Consider the following 13,233-nt stretch of genomic DNA (forward strand, 5'->3'; position numbering starts at 1 on the left):
AGCGAAGAGATGCAGAGGCAGAAGCAGAGGCTGGAGTGACAAGTACTGAAGAGGGAGTCGATGGGGACTGTGTGCTAGGCAGCAGAAATGGCTTATAGAAGTTGGTCAAGTCATGGACATAGCTTAGTGCCTGGAGACTTCAGAAGGAGCCTGATCCTGTGACCCACTTGGGATTTCTGACCTCCATACTCTGAGAGAGTAAATGTCTCTCTCACTCATAATAATTGGCAGCAGAAGTAGGAACAACTGAAGGCGCCGGCTAACAATTTCATCTGCATGGTCTCTGGGTAGCTCTGTGTATTGACATTCCAGCCAGAAATTGAGTGCCAAGTATAGGAATTTTAAAGTAGAAGTGTCCTGAATTTGAATCCTGGCCGGGTCGCTTACCGGCTTCACGGCTGTGGTACATTATCTTCTATGCTGCTTAAATTATTCATGTGTAGTTTGGAGCTTGCACCCGCTTTCTCCCAACACTCTAGCGATTGTGTCAGACGGCACATCAAATGATCTGAATTCTGGCCTTTGAATTATGCATTTGGTTTATTCTCATCATATTACCCCCTTCTGTCATTCAGGAAGTATTTCTTTCTAGATAATCCTAGCCAGTCACCAGTATTTTCACTAAATTTCTAGACAGTGTGGTTTCTTTGGTAAGTTGAAAGTAGTTCTTGGTTTAAGATTTTGTAAAGGTAAGAGAGCTGGTGGAAGAAAATATGCCCTTTCAATGAATCCATCTGTTAGACATGATGAAACACAAATGTACAACCCTCAATTCCCCTTCCCAGGACCCTTGCTGCTCTGATCTGATCCAGTTCTAACCTCAACAATGGTAGCTACCAGCTTTCTTCTATCTTGACCTTGGGTGTTGGTTTTAACTACAAAGCGGTGCATCCCTAAGCCGGGGCTTTTGATATCCATGCCATGGTGTTTCTCTGAAGTTGTGGAAACTGATGCCCATACTTTGCAGGCATTTCTTGTATTCACTCACACATTTTTTCCTCTGTGGTGATCTCTGGTGCTCCCTGCTTTCTTCTTCTATGGAGGAAGGCTTATTTACATTTTTACTTGTAGGATAGAAAAACTAAAACCTTGGGGGCCAATCATGTCTCTTGTATTTCAATTACTAAAACCCCCAGTCATGTCTCCCACAGCCTTTCCTGGTGTCTCCATCACTGGTGTTCTCCACAGACCACTGAGTCCAGTCAAACTAACTTCTGCCTAAGACACCCATGATAAACTTGTTTGGTTTCATGGATGTTCTGCCAAATAGTTTTCTGTCTCATACATATAAGAAGAGGTAGGTCCTGATAACTAGCACTGGTCTTTCTCAAATTCAGAACCACTGTGAACTAAATCCCAAAGCCATATCCTGCTTGATGAGACATTCTACTACATTCTAGGCTAATTAAATTATTCCTTGTGATACTGAGGACATCCTAGAAAATATAGGCTTTCGTAGCATAGGCCGAGTATTTAAAAACCACAAATAAACAATTAAATATGCCATTTTTCATACATATCCTGCATACTTCCAATACAATGAGTTAGAAGAATGATACTTTTATCATTTAAAAGTTGTTGTATCCATACCACCTGAAAGGAATGATAGGATAAGCCAGCACGGTGTCTTTCTCTTTTGCCTCATTCACATCTTTGTTTAAGTCTTGCCTGGGCTCTGAAGTAGCATCCATTTTAAAGTTGGTTACCTGCACACCTCCAAGGCACTTAGGTGCAGGCACATCTTCAAGAACTGAGGGTCAGATATACAGGAAGCATTTATCTTGGGGCTGAGAAGTAAACATCATGAAAGTGGATGTTCATTATGAGAACTTATGTTAATATCATCACAAAACACAAGGCTACAAGTAAATGATGCACACATTTCCTTTAATAACTGTGTGTATGCTGTATGTATATGCACATGTATGTGTATATGTGCACATACATGTGTGTTGGTATTGTGAGCATGTATGTGTGTGTGTATATGCACGTGTACTCCTTTGCATATGTATGCATGTGTCTTTATGTGCACATGTGTGCATGCACATGTGTGCATATGTGCATAAATGCATATGCACATACTTTTATATATGTGCATATCTGTGTGCATATATACTTGAATGTGTGAATATATAATCAATATGCATATGTACATTTGCACATGTTGTATATATGCATGAGATGCATGAGTGAGTGTGTGTGTGTGTGTGTGTGTGCATGTGTGAGTGTTTTAAGGAAACTCTTAATACATAGAGCTCTGGGTTAAGAATCACCCACTAAAATTTACCACTTGTACCTCCCAGGTTATTATGATCCAGCTGAACAGATATTAATTAGGAATATGGAATCACTGTCCTTACTTAGCAAGTAGTACTAAAGTCAGTCATTCCTTTTAAAATAATGAGAGGTTGCAGGCATAGATGACTTTGGAAAGGCAAAGTTCTGCAAATGGAAAATTGCCATTGCATAAAAACTACAGTGGATAAAGACACAATGAAGCATCACTCTGCTTTTGTAGTTTTATTAGTTATTTTATGGGATGAGAGTTCACACCCACGCTGTCATGTTACTAACTGTTCAGTGTTTACTGGTACAATGCCATGAGGTTTGAAGTGCACTTCCAGTTGCAGGTGAAGGAGGACGGTAGTTTTAAGGGAGCCCCAGACAAGAGATGGATTAGAAACGTAGTTGGGTAAGCATTTAGAGACACAGATAAAACAGTTTCAAATACTAAGCCCCAGGCAAATGCCCTGCATTCCATGCTGAGATCACAGGAACCCATGTCAGGGCAGGCACCTTACGAAACCATCTAAGAGCAAGGTGCAAGAACATGAAGCGGGGAAAATGAGGGTAGGTGTGTGCACAGTTAAATATATCTATTCCCTCATAAAAAAGAAGTTCATTCTTGCCCTCTGAGCAGATATGTGAGATGGGTTTAAAGATGAAAGCAAAACAAGTTTATTGTAGTTACCGGGGCTTCTCTCTTGCATTCCATGCAACTAAAAGGAAGAAAGGAAGGATGACGACCGACAAAGAGCAAAGGATTCCTTTTAACACCCATAGGGCTAAAATGCAAGACTGCTAGAGAGAGTAGTCACCAAGTATGTCTCCTGACACTGATGGCCATTCATCCATTTTTGCCTATGTGATGCCAAAACCTCCCTTCCTCCCTACAATAGGACCTCTCTGGAGATGCAGAGCATGTCATGGAGTTCTCTAAGGGACCCTTTTCTATGTATAGATCCATCTCCTAGATTCTTCCTTATAAATTACCACAAACCACAAAGAATCAAAGATATATTTTCTTATAGTTCCAGAGTTCAGAAATGAAGTTGATAATAGGGCTGAGTTTTTGGCAAAAGCTCTCAGAAAGGATGATTCTTTGCTTCATTTATTTTCTGGTGGTTCTATGAGTTTCTTATCTTGTAGCTACATTGCCTCCATCTTTGTCTCTATTATCACATAGGATAACTACTATTGATACAGGGTCCACTTTAAATCCAGGATGGTGTTATCATGAAATTACTTGGGTAAAACCCATTTTCTAAATAAGATCATATTCACAGATTGGGTATTAGCACTTATAGCTTTAGGAGTCATTCTTCATGATGATTACATTTAATTGTCATTTGTCACAGTGTAGAAAGAGTCTCATCGAGGAATTTTCTAGAGCAGATTAGTCTGTGGGCACACCTGAGGAATTGTCTTGAATAGGTTAATGGATGTGGGAAGACTCAGCCTGAAAATGGATCAGAACTGAGTAGGAGCAGAGGGCGTGCACTGAGTAGTAAGTATGCATACACCTATTTGATCTCATCTCTTGTGTACAGGTGTGCCTAGATGATTTGACTTCCCTGAAATGACAAACCAACTACATGAGATTGTAAACCAAATAAAACCTTTTGTCTTCTAAATCTTTTCACTGAGGTGTTTATCACAGCAACACAAATACAGCCAGACACTTCTCACCACACCACACTGTACAGCCTCTAAACGCTTCAGCCTCTGAACTCATTATCAAGGTAGGTCCCTCTTGCTCCCATTGTGAGCAAGGCATTTAAAGTAAACAAGATAGAGCCAATGATTTGATTAAAGGGGTATGCCCACTAAAAGCCAAAGATAGGAAAGCGACCATTGTTCTCTTGATAGGACAACAATGTAATTGTGATTTGACAGGTCGGGCACCTTTGCAGACTGTTTTTCAGATGTTACTCAGTTCAATTCTTTCACAACCTACAGAGTAGACTTTGCTTACTGTTTCAGAGATGAGGGAGCTGAAGCACTGGATTCTGGGAAATTTGCTGGAGCTTAACACAAGTCACTAGTCACCTGGGATTCTCTGAAAGAAGGCTGGTGGTGGAGACTCTTCTTTGCTCCTGGCCCACTGTGTCACTTGATATTCTTTCCTTGGCATCCTGTGGGATCCAAGACTGGCAGGCAGTGATGGATGCTGCTCTCTCTACACGTTCAATAGAGAACTGTTTGAGTAAATCACGTGCTCCATTCCCATGCCACTCAACAGCAGCTCAATGTCTTGAAAACATTTTATGATACTTTGAAATATCCACGAGGTAATGTTGAACAAAAATCAAATAATTTAAGAATAAATATAGTTTTAAAAAGCAAATCAGACAGAGTGTGTTATAATGTTAATACTGGCTGTTTCTAGTCTGGAATATTTTCCCTACTCTCATTTTTTATAGTTTTCAAATTGTCTGTAATAAGTCTATATTGCTTCCATGGAAAGGTGAAATCAAGACTGCTATTAATTTGGGACAAAACATTTAAGAAAAAAAAAAACAACCAAAAAATCTTATCCTCAAGCCTGTGGAGGAATATAATAATGAGAATGTAAAATTCTGAAGGCTGTTGCTTAGAAAGGGCCACTTATGGACAATCTTACTGAAAGCAGACCTTATCACGGCATTTAGTCCAAAGCACAATAACATCATGCTTCCAACGTAATGGGTCCCATTCCAGCCACCACAAGTGGAAAGTCTGCTGTGAAGATACATATAGACAAAAACCAGACAGAGGTGGAGAAGTTTAAGAATCTTTTAGATGCCAAGGTATCCAAGGACTAATTACTGTCTCTGTCTTTTTCTGCCTAAATGATGTCATTCACTTTTTCTTGGTGACCCCATTTTATATTTCATAGATGATCCAACTTCCCCTTGCAGTCAGAAGGCTCTTCTTGCCCTTTATGTTTGTCTCCACATCACAGGTAATTCATCATTTTGGCATGTACCCTTTAATATACACCTGTTATGGCTTTGAGCAGCAGCAGCTTCCTTTGACAACAATGCCTTTGCTCAATAGCAAGATCCTGCTAGTTCATGGATTGGCTGCCTTGCCAATCCATGTGTCTTTTTTCTGGTTCAGTTCTTATGGATGCCGTGAGTAAGGAATTTCCCATAATTGGATGGTTTCCATAGCAGGGACTGTGAAAAATGAATATTCCACATGGTTCGTGTAGTAAGGAGTTTACCTTTCTTATAAAACAGGCTTTATATGAGAAACAGAAATAAGTGATTCCAGGATCAACAGTCCAACATAGAACTTCATTTCTAAGTGAAATGCAGGAAAAATCTGTATTAATGTGGCCAAATTGGGGAAAAAGATAAAGAGGTCTAGTGATTTCCCCACCTACCCCAGACCTATTTTGAAATACTTTATTTGAAGTTATGGTTTAAGTAGAAGACCAGAATTTTACACATACACACACACACACACACACACACACACACACACACACACACACACACACACACATACACACACACACACACACACACACACACACACACACACACACACACATATATATAATTTCCCAGTCAAATTGTGGTCCTGCCCATTATTCCATTATTAATCCATAATTTACTGTGGGTTAAGCTCTCTAGAGACCACCTCATAGACACTCCTAAAACAAACAGAATGTATTTATTGCTGACTGGTGGTTGCATTGGGAACTTGCCCAAATCATGCAGCCCTGAGGCTTATAGCCCTTTGTCTTTTATGCACAAAATCTACATTCTGAGAGTCACAGCTCAGTTATCAAGAAGCAGAGCTACAGAAACTAAAATCACAAGAATAGTACATTTAGGGACTGTTTTACTTAGGGTTTCCATTGCTGTTACAAAATACCATTACCAAAAAGAAAATTAGGGAGGAGAGGGTTTATTTGGTTTATACTTTCATATTTCTATTCATAATTAAAGGAAGTCAGGACAGGAACTCACACACAGCAGGAACCTGGAGGTAGGAGATGATGCAGAAGACATGGATGGGTGCTGCTTACTGCCCTGCTCCTCACGACTTGCTCAGCCTGCTTTCTTATAGAACCCAGGAACACCAGTCTAAGGATAATACCACCCACAATGGGCTGAGCACCTCCATACATTACTAATTAAGAAAATTCTTTATAGCTGGATCGTTTGGAGGCATTTTCTCCAATGACATTCTCTCCTTTCAGATAACTCTAGTTTGTGTCAAGTTGACAAAAAACTAGTCAGCACAGGAGCTTTCCTGGAACTATGGACTAGGTGTTTGTTCCTGTTTTGACAGGTGTTGGGCCTATGTGCTTAGTTTTAAAGTCAGAGTGTTGCCTCCACCATGCTGTCATGTGTGCTAAGGACTGGGAGTCTGTTTCAATTGTCTGTCCTGTAAGGTTGTCTGAGAAATTGTAAGTCTCTGTGTGTGAGAAAAGTTTTCTCCCTGGTGGAAATCTTTCAGCTTTCTGTTCTACCATTATGGGATACTTGGGTGATTTCCATTTTCGTGGGATCTGCTTTTCAATAGTCCAATAGTCAAAGTGAGGGGAACTAACATCTCATCAGATATTTCCCTGTCCAGGCCAGGCACACTTCACAACTCCCTGTTTAGGACTTTATTCATGAGGTAGAACATGTTAAAGCCTAGAACAAATATGAAAAATGCAAGTAGGACCCATGTAACCTCTTGCTTTTTAGTAATATTTAGAAGGGATGGCTCAAGTAAAATCTGTATTTTTCAGGCAGGGTCTAACCATAAAGCCTAAGTTGGCTTCAAACATATGATCCTCTTATTTATCAGGTAAGTGTTGGGATTATAAGCAAATGCTATCATATTCTTTATGATTTACTTCAACTCAATTCTGACAACCTTCCTTTTTGTCTCTGAGTTTTATTCTTGAAGATATCATTGATCAACCACCTACCATTTTTTTCTTTACTCTTTCTCATCATCAGGGTCTGCTGTGTCCAGATTGGTCTGATTTGATCCCATGTTGGGCAGGTGGTGACTGATGTCAAGGAGTTAGTGCATTAAACAGATGTAAGCCCATTTTGAGCAACCAAGAACTTTAGAGGGAGTGACCCAGAGGTCAGGCATACAGAGTCCATTCTGTTTGTTCTGTGGGTAATGGCATAGCTTCCCGATAATGTTCTTCATTTCCTCTGTAAGAAGATATACTGCCTCAGAATGTTAACAGACAACAATTAGTCAAAAGCTTTTACACAACTATCAAGAGCAAAAGTGTTTGAAGAATTTTAATGGACAATACTCATGAAGCTTATAAAAGAGTAAAACTAATTTAGAAGTTACAACCTTATTTATGAATTAGTCAATGCTCAATTTTTTTTAATCATGATGAGACACTGCTTGGGGTATCCAGTGTTATGGTGTCTAATTGTCTTTGATGAAGATAATAATCATAGTATAATTAGAAATGTGGAAACATTAAACTTGGTTAGCATCACTGACAATTCTAGTCTAGAGAACTTCATCTTCATAAGCCATTTTTAAAGGTTTGTGTCATAGAAGAACCTATAATATATACAAAACACCCAGCAATAGTTAGAATCAACACATATAAAAATTACTCACACACAAACATTCACATACATGCACATGCACGCGCACACACACACACACACACACACCCCTATTATTGAAGTAGATTCTTCAGCTCAATAGGATAATAAAGATAAAAAATTGGCCAAAAATGTTTTTTAAACTCTCAAGCAGGTCATGAGCAGGTGTATTTTACATGTACAATAGTAGAACACTTTGTTAGAGAAAGCAGATATATGCCAAGGCTTCAAATTGTAAGATTGTCCAGCTTGCATACTTTTATCTTAGCTGCTTTCTCTAGCCTTTAAGATACTAAGAGATCAACATTGTATCACACTTGTAATGGATCATTTGCAGAGTATAGGCAGGACCTCTAAAGGCTCATCATCATCCAACTTAAGCGAATGTCCATTGGTTTCAAGAGTCAGTATTTAAAGGAACTGGAGACAAGTGAGAGTCAGATCCAATAATACACTAAAAGATTCTATCACTGATATCCATTGTTCATGGGAAAGATCAACATTAAGTATCTGTGTAGAAATGGGAGGACTTCTCTTATTAGTAACATCTCTTGTTGCTCGATCATGAGTCTTGTCCTTCCATATTATCCTATGTGGTCCCATGTGGTGCACTTTTCCATACTTGTTGTGGTTGGTTCCAGCTATCCAGTCTGGCTCAGGAGCAAGGGGAAGCAGGGCTGTGTTCTGGCCTTCTGTGCCCACTGCTCAGGCTTGCCCTGGCAGCATCTCTGCTTCAGTTTTTTCTTCAGTTGCACATGATTGCTGAGAAAGCCATGTGCAAAGGTGAAACTTTTTCAAGACTCCAAACTAAAATCCAAATACTTATTCTTCTGCCCTGCCAAGAACAGCTAAGGAGCACTGATGCTAGGTGACACAGGATGTCAGAGGTTTCCCCATGAGGAAATGGCTCCAGTAGCTGGTAGGTCCTTCCATCTTGAATGAGGGTGTTGTGGAAGGAAAACATCCCCAAATATACCTTCAATTTCCTTCATGATTGGTGTGATTTTTGGTGGACTTAAGGTCCAGTCTGTGCCCAACAAACCAGTTTGACTACCCAGCCTTGGGAGGCCAATTTAAATGTCTAATGTAATAGTGAAAAGTAGATTTAGTCATTGTGGCCATATTGGGCAGATAGACAAAGCATGACCCCTCTGCTAAGCCTATCTTCACCAGAGTGGAACTTTTGACTGAAAAGACTGATGGCTAGTGAAAAGTTCATTAAAAAATGTGGGAAATGAGAAAAGATAAGGAAATCCAGTAATGCTCTTTTCTTTACATTACTACATAGAGCCAAATGACTAAGCATTTGCTCACTAGCACATCTTTCAAAACTGGGCACTTATTTTCACAAAGCATACAAAACGTAATTTTGTGTCTTAAAAAGACTTTGATGTGTTGTCTTGAGGGAACCACTAAAGGAAATCTATCTTGGCCTTTGTTACATTGGTGTGTCTATCCACTGATTGCTGAGCTGTGATTCTAAAAATTTCAGACAGATTTGACCTAATTGGCGATACTGTACATGAAATGAATTTCAGGGCTTGGACCTTCTAAACTGCCTGGACTAATTAACAGAGAGAAGAGTTGAACCTTTGCTCTGCTGGACTTCTTGGTAGTTACTAAGTGATTGGATCAAGTCCAGAAACAGCTGGGAAGATGCAAAAATTTCAGAACGTACTTTCAATATGCTATACCGAGTAAAAGGCACAGTCAGTGCTATTCCAGGTACACAGGAATTCTATTTAGTTTATTTTTAACCATAGTTCATATGTAATCTTAAGATTTAAGTATTCATTTCAGGTAAGGCTACTTAGATTATACATTCTCAGCTCAAGCTGAAGTCAATTAAATAAAGTCAGAAAGATACAGAAAATTTTATACTCATTGTGTGTATAAATTCTTTTGTTTTCAACTCATTATCTTTTTATTACCTTGGCCACTCCTTTAAGTCTAGACTGGGATTCTAACCCTAGATCCCCCTAACTAGGGTTTCTTCATCTATGATATGTGCCATTCACACCTGCTCTCTCTCTCTTGTTGTGGTTGTTGCAAGCATCAAGTGACTATGAATTCTCAGGCATTATTTTTTTCACCTAGGCATTCCAGTAATTTACTATATTACAGCAAAATACCACAAATTTAGTTGTTTAAGGTATCAGTGCATCACATCCCCCATTTCCATAGATGGCTGGGCTCAGCTGAGCAGTTCTTGTTTGAATTTGCTCATGCGGTAGCAGCCAGATGGCCACAGAGACAGGTCTGACACATTGACTTAGCTTGGAGCTAGTTGGGTTTTCCTTTTCCACATGGTCTGTCTTCACAAGACAGCAGTCTTTTCCTAGGTCAAGTTGCAACAAGAGCTGGAGAACCTTCTAAACGACTCCCTTAGATGCACCAACTGTCACATCTGCCGTCCTCTATTGATTAAACAAGTCATCAAGCTCCACCCAGAATGGAACAGAGGAGTAGACTCGGTTTTAGCATCTTGTATAGCATACATTAAAAAAAAAAAACTGTACTATGTTTAGATTACTAAGGATAATCTATTCTATGTTCCTACTTTTTGCTCCATTTTCCCACCCATCCTTTCACTCAAGTCATTCCTTAAACAAACAGTCCACTATCTTGGGTGCAGATATTCCAAGGCTGCAAAGACAGGTGCTGTCCTATGACCTAACCTAACCCTGCAGGTAGTGTTGATGGGGAGGACTGAGCATGAAAAATAAAGAACAAAATGAACAGCTGAGAGTAAGAGGTCTTGCATACACTGAATCTTATGCCAGGTACATTTATTAAGCAGCACCAATTCTTACATACTATTTGTGTGTGTGTGTGTGTGTGTGTGTGTGTGTCTGTGTGTGTGAGAGAGAGAGAGAGAGAGAGAGAGAGAGAGAGAGAGAGAGAGAGAGAGAGAGAGAGGGAGGGAGGGAGGCCTTCTAAACTAAAACAGACAATGTTGGCCGGAAGAACACAGGATACATCAGACATAGCTGCCCTATGACTGGTAACCACAACACAGGAGAGGAGTAAGATCCCAGAAATTGCAACCTTGACTCCTTTGAGGCTTTGGCTCCATTTCTGGACTGGACCTTGTCAAGTTTACCCCTGGACAAGGACACATGTCTAATGTTTCCTTTGTTCTTTCATCCTGTTCTCAGAGAAAGGCTTGAATCACCCAGTTTACAATAGTCCCATAATTTCATGAAGATGAGTGGGGAAGAGAGAAAAACCAACCAAGAAATAGTTTCTAAACATGATAAGCATAATTGATCACTGCACCATGTGTGATGTGACTCTTACTGAGGGGAGGTCCCAAAAGTTCTCTTTGAGACACACAGTCCCTGACAATGAGTGGCAAAGGATTAGAAGGCAGAGTAAGATGACCCCCTTCAGCAATAGTGAAGCCGACAATGCCACATTTGCTTAAATGCCATACAGCATAGAGGCTTTTCCTAATAGCTTCTCTAATTAAATTACACTTGGCCTTATCTCTCTTGGTTCCTGACCTCCTTTCTCTGATTATTTTTCTCATTGTGGCACTTAGCATACCTGACACACATGTTTTTTTTTCCTGGACTTTATTTCTTAACTGGCTCATGTACTAAAATATGAGTTCCATCAACGAGAAAATATTTTTTCTATTTTCTCTCTCCTGTTTCTTGAAAATGGCTATTAAAAAATTTGCAATCAACATATGTGTAAAATGAATGTGCATACATGATTTCTAGCCTCTCCTAATTTTTAATTTTTCTTTATATATTATAAACAATTTTTATATCCTATATCTGTTTGTTAGGCATGGAGACTATTGGGTGGGCATTAGGGAATCCTAGATGCTATTTCCACTCACAGTGCTTACTTCTCATTTGACTCAGAACAAATGATGCACCAGCCTTGTCTTGACTTCTTCAGGCCCATAGATAGGAAAGCTCTGGGCTTCTGGAACCTACCCTTGGCCAGAGGCTCCATCAGTCTTTGATGTTTTTGTACAGTGAAATCATTAAAAAGGAACCCAAAACTTAAATCAACTGATCTAATTCACACACAAAGGGGGCATGGAGAAAAGTAATAAGGTTCTCAGAGGCAGTGAACTGACAGAGTGTGTTCTACAGAAAAATCTGACATTGTCTTTATAAGAGAGATGGATAATTGAAAACAAATAAAACTTTCATCCTCTAGAGCAAGATTACATAAAGGAACAAAAAAAATCATCTAATACTTTTAAGGGTGACCAGCATATGGTGTGTCCTGGGCAGATCTAGCTTTGGTAAGTGAAGAACAAATATGAACTAACCAGTACCCCGGAGCTCTTGTCTCTAGCTGCATATGTATCAAAAGATGGCCTAATCAGCCATCACTGCAAAGAGAGGCCCATTGGACTTGCAAACTTTATATGCCCCAGTACAGGGGAACGCCAGGGCCAAAAAGGGGGAGTGGGTGGGTAAGGGATTGGGGGTGGGTGGGTATGGGGAACCTTTGGGATAGCATTGAAAATGTAAACGAGGAAAATACCTAATTAAAGAAAAAGAAATTAAAAAAAAAAGAGTTGGAGGTTTCTCAAAAACCTAGAAATAGTTCTACTTCAAGACCCAGCTATTCCACTCCTCAGCATATACCTAAAAGGTGGCCCACTATACCACAGGGACACTTACTCAGCTATCACAGGTTTAGTCATAATAGCCAGAAACTACAAATAACCTAGATGTCCTGTTGGTACATCTACACAATGGAATACTATTCATCCATTAAAAACAAAGACATCATGAACACCATCCTGAGTGAGGTAACTCAGTCCCAAAGGTGCATGCAAGGTATATATACTTACTTATAAGTGGATATTAGCCATGAGGTACAGGATACTTACACTAAAATCTGCAGACCCAAAGAAGCTAAGCAAAAAAGAAGGCTCAAGTGAGGATGCTTGGATATCACTTAGAAGGGTAAATAAAATAGTCATAGGAGGCAGAAGGAAGGAGGAAACTGGGTAGGACAGGGGACAGTGAGGAGAATGGGGGTTTTCTGGATCAGGTGTTGGGAGAGGTAGGAAAGAGGGCCAGAGGGCCAGGAGAATAAATGGAAATCTGCAGCTGGCAGGGGTGAGAGGGTGGGAGGCATCTTGAGGATGTGCCAGAGACCTGATAAGGGAGATGTTCCCAGGAATCAATGGGGGTGACCTTTGCTGAAACTCACAGTGCTGAGGATTAAGGCCACCTCCTGTAGCTAGGCAGGAACCCCATTGGAACAATAAGGGCATCAACCCATCCAGAAAACATTTGACCCCAATTTAACCTGTCTAAAAGAAATGCAGGGATGGGGATGGAGAAGAGAATGAGGGAATGACCAACCAATAACTGGTCCAAATTTAGACTCATTCTATGGG

The sequence above is a fragment of the Mus musculus genome, chromosome 5 (genome assembly GCF_000001635.26).
Source record: "Mus musculus strain C57BL/6J chromosome 5, GRCm38.p6 C57BL/6J".
In the NCBI taxonomy this organism is placed as follows: Eukaryota; Metazoa; Chordata; class Mammalia; order Rodentia; family Muridae; genus Mus; species Mus musculus.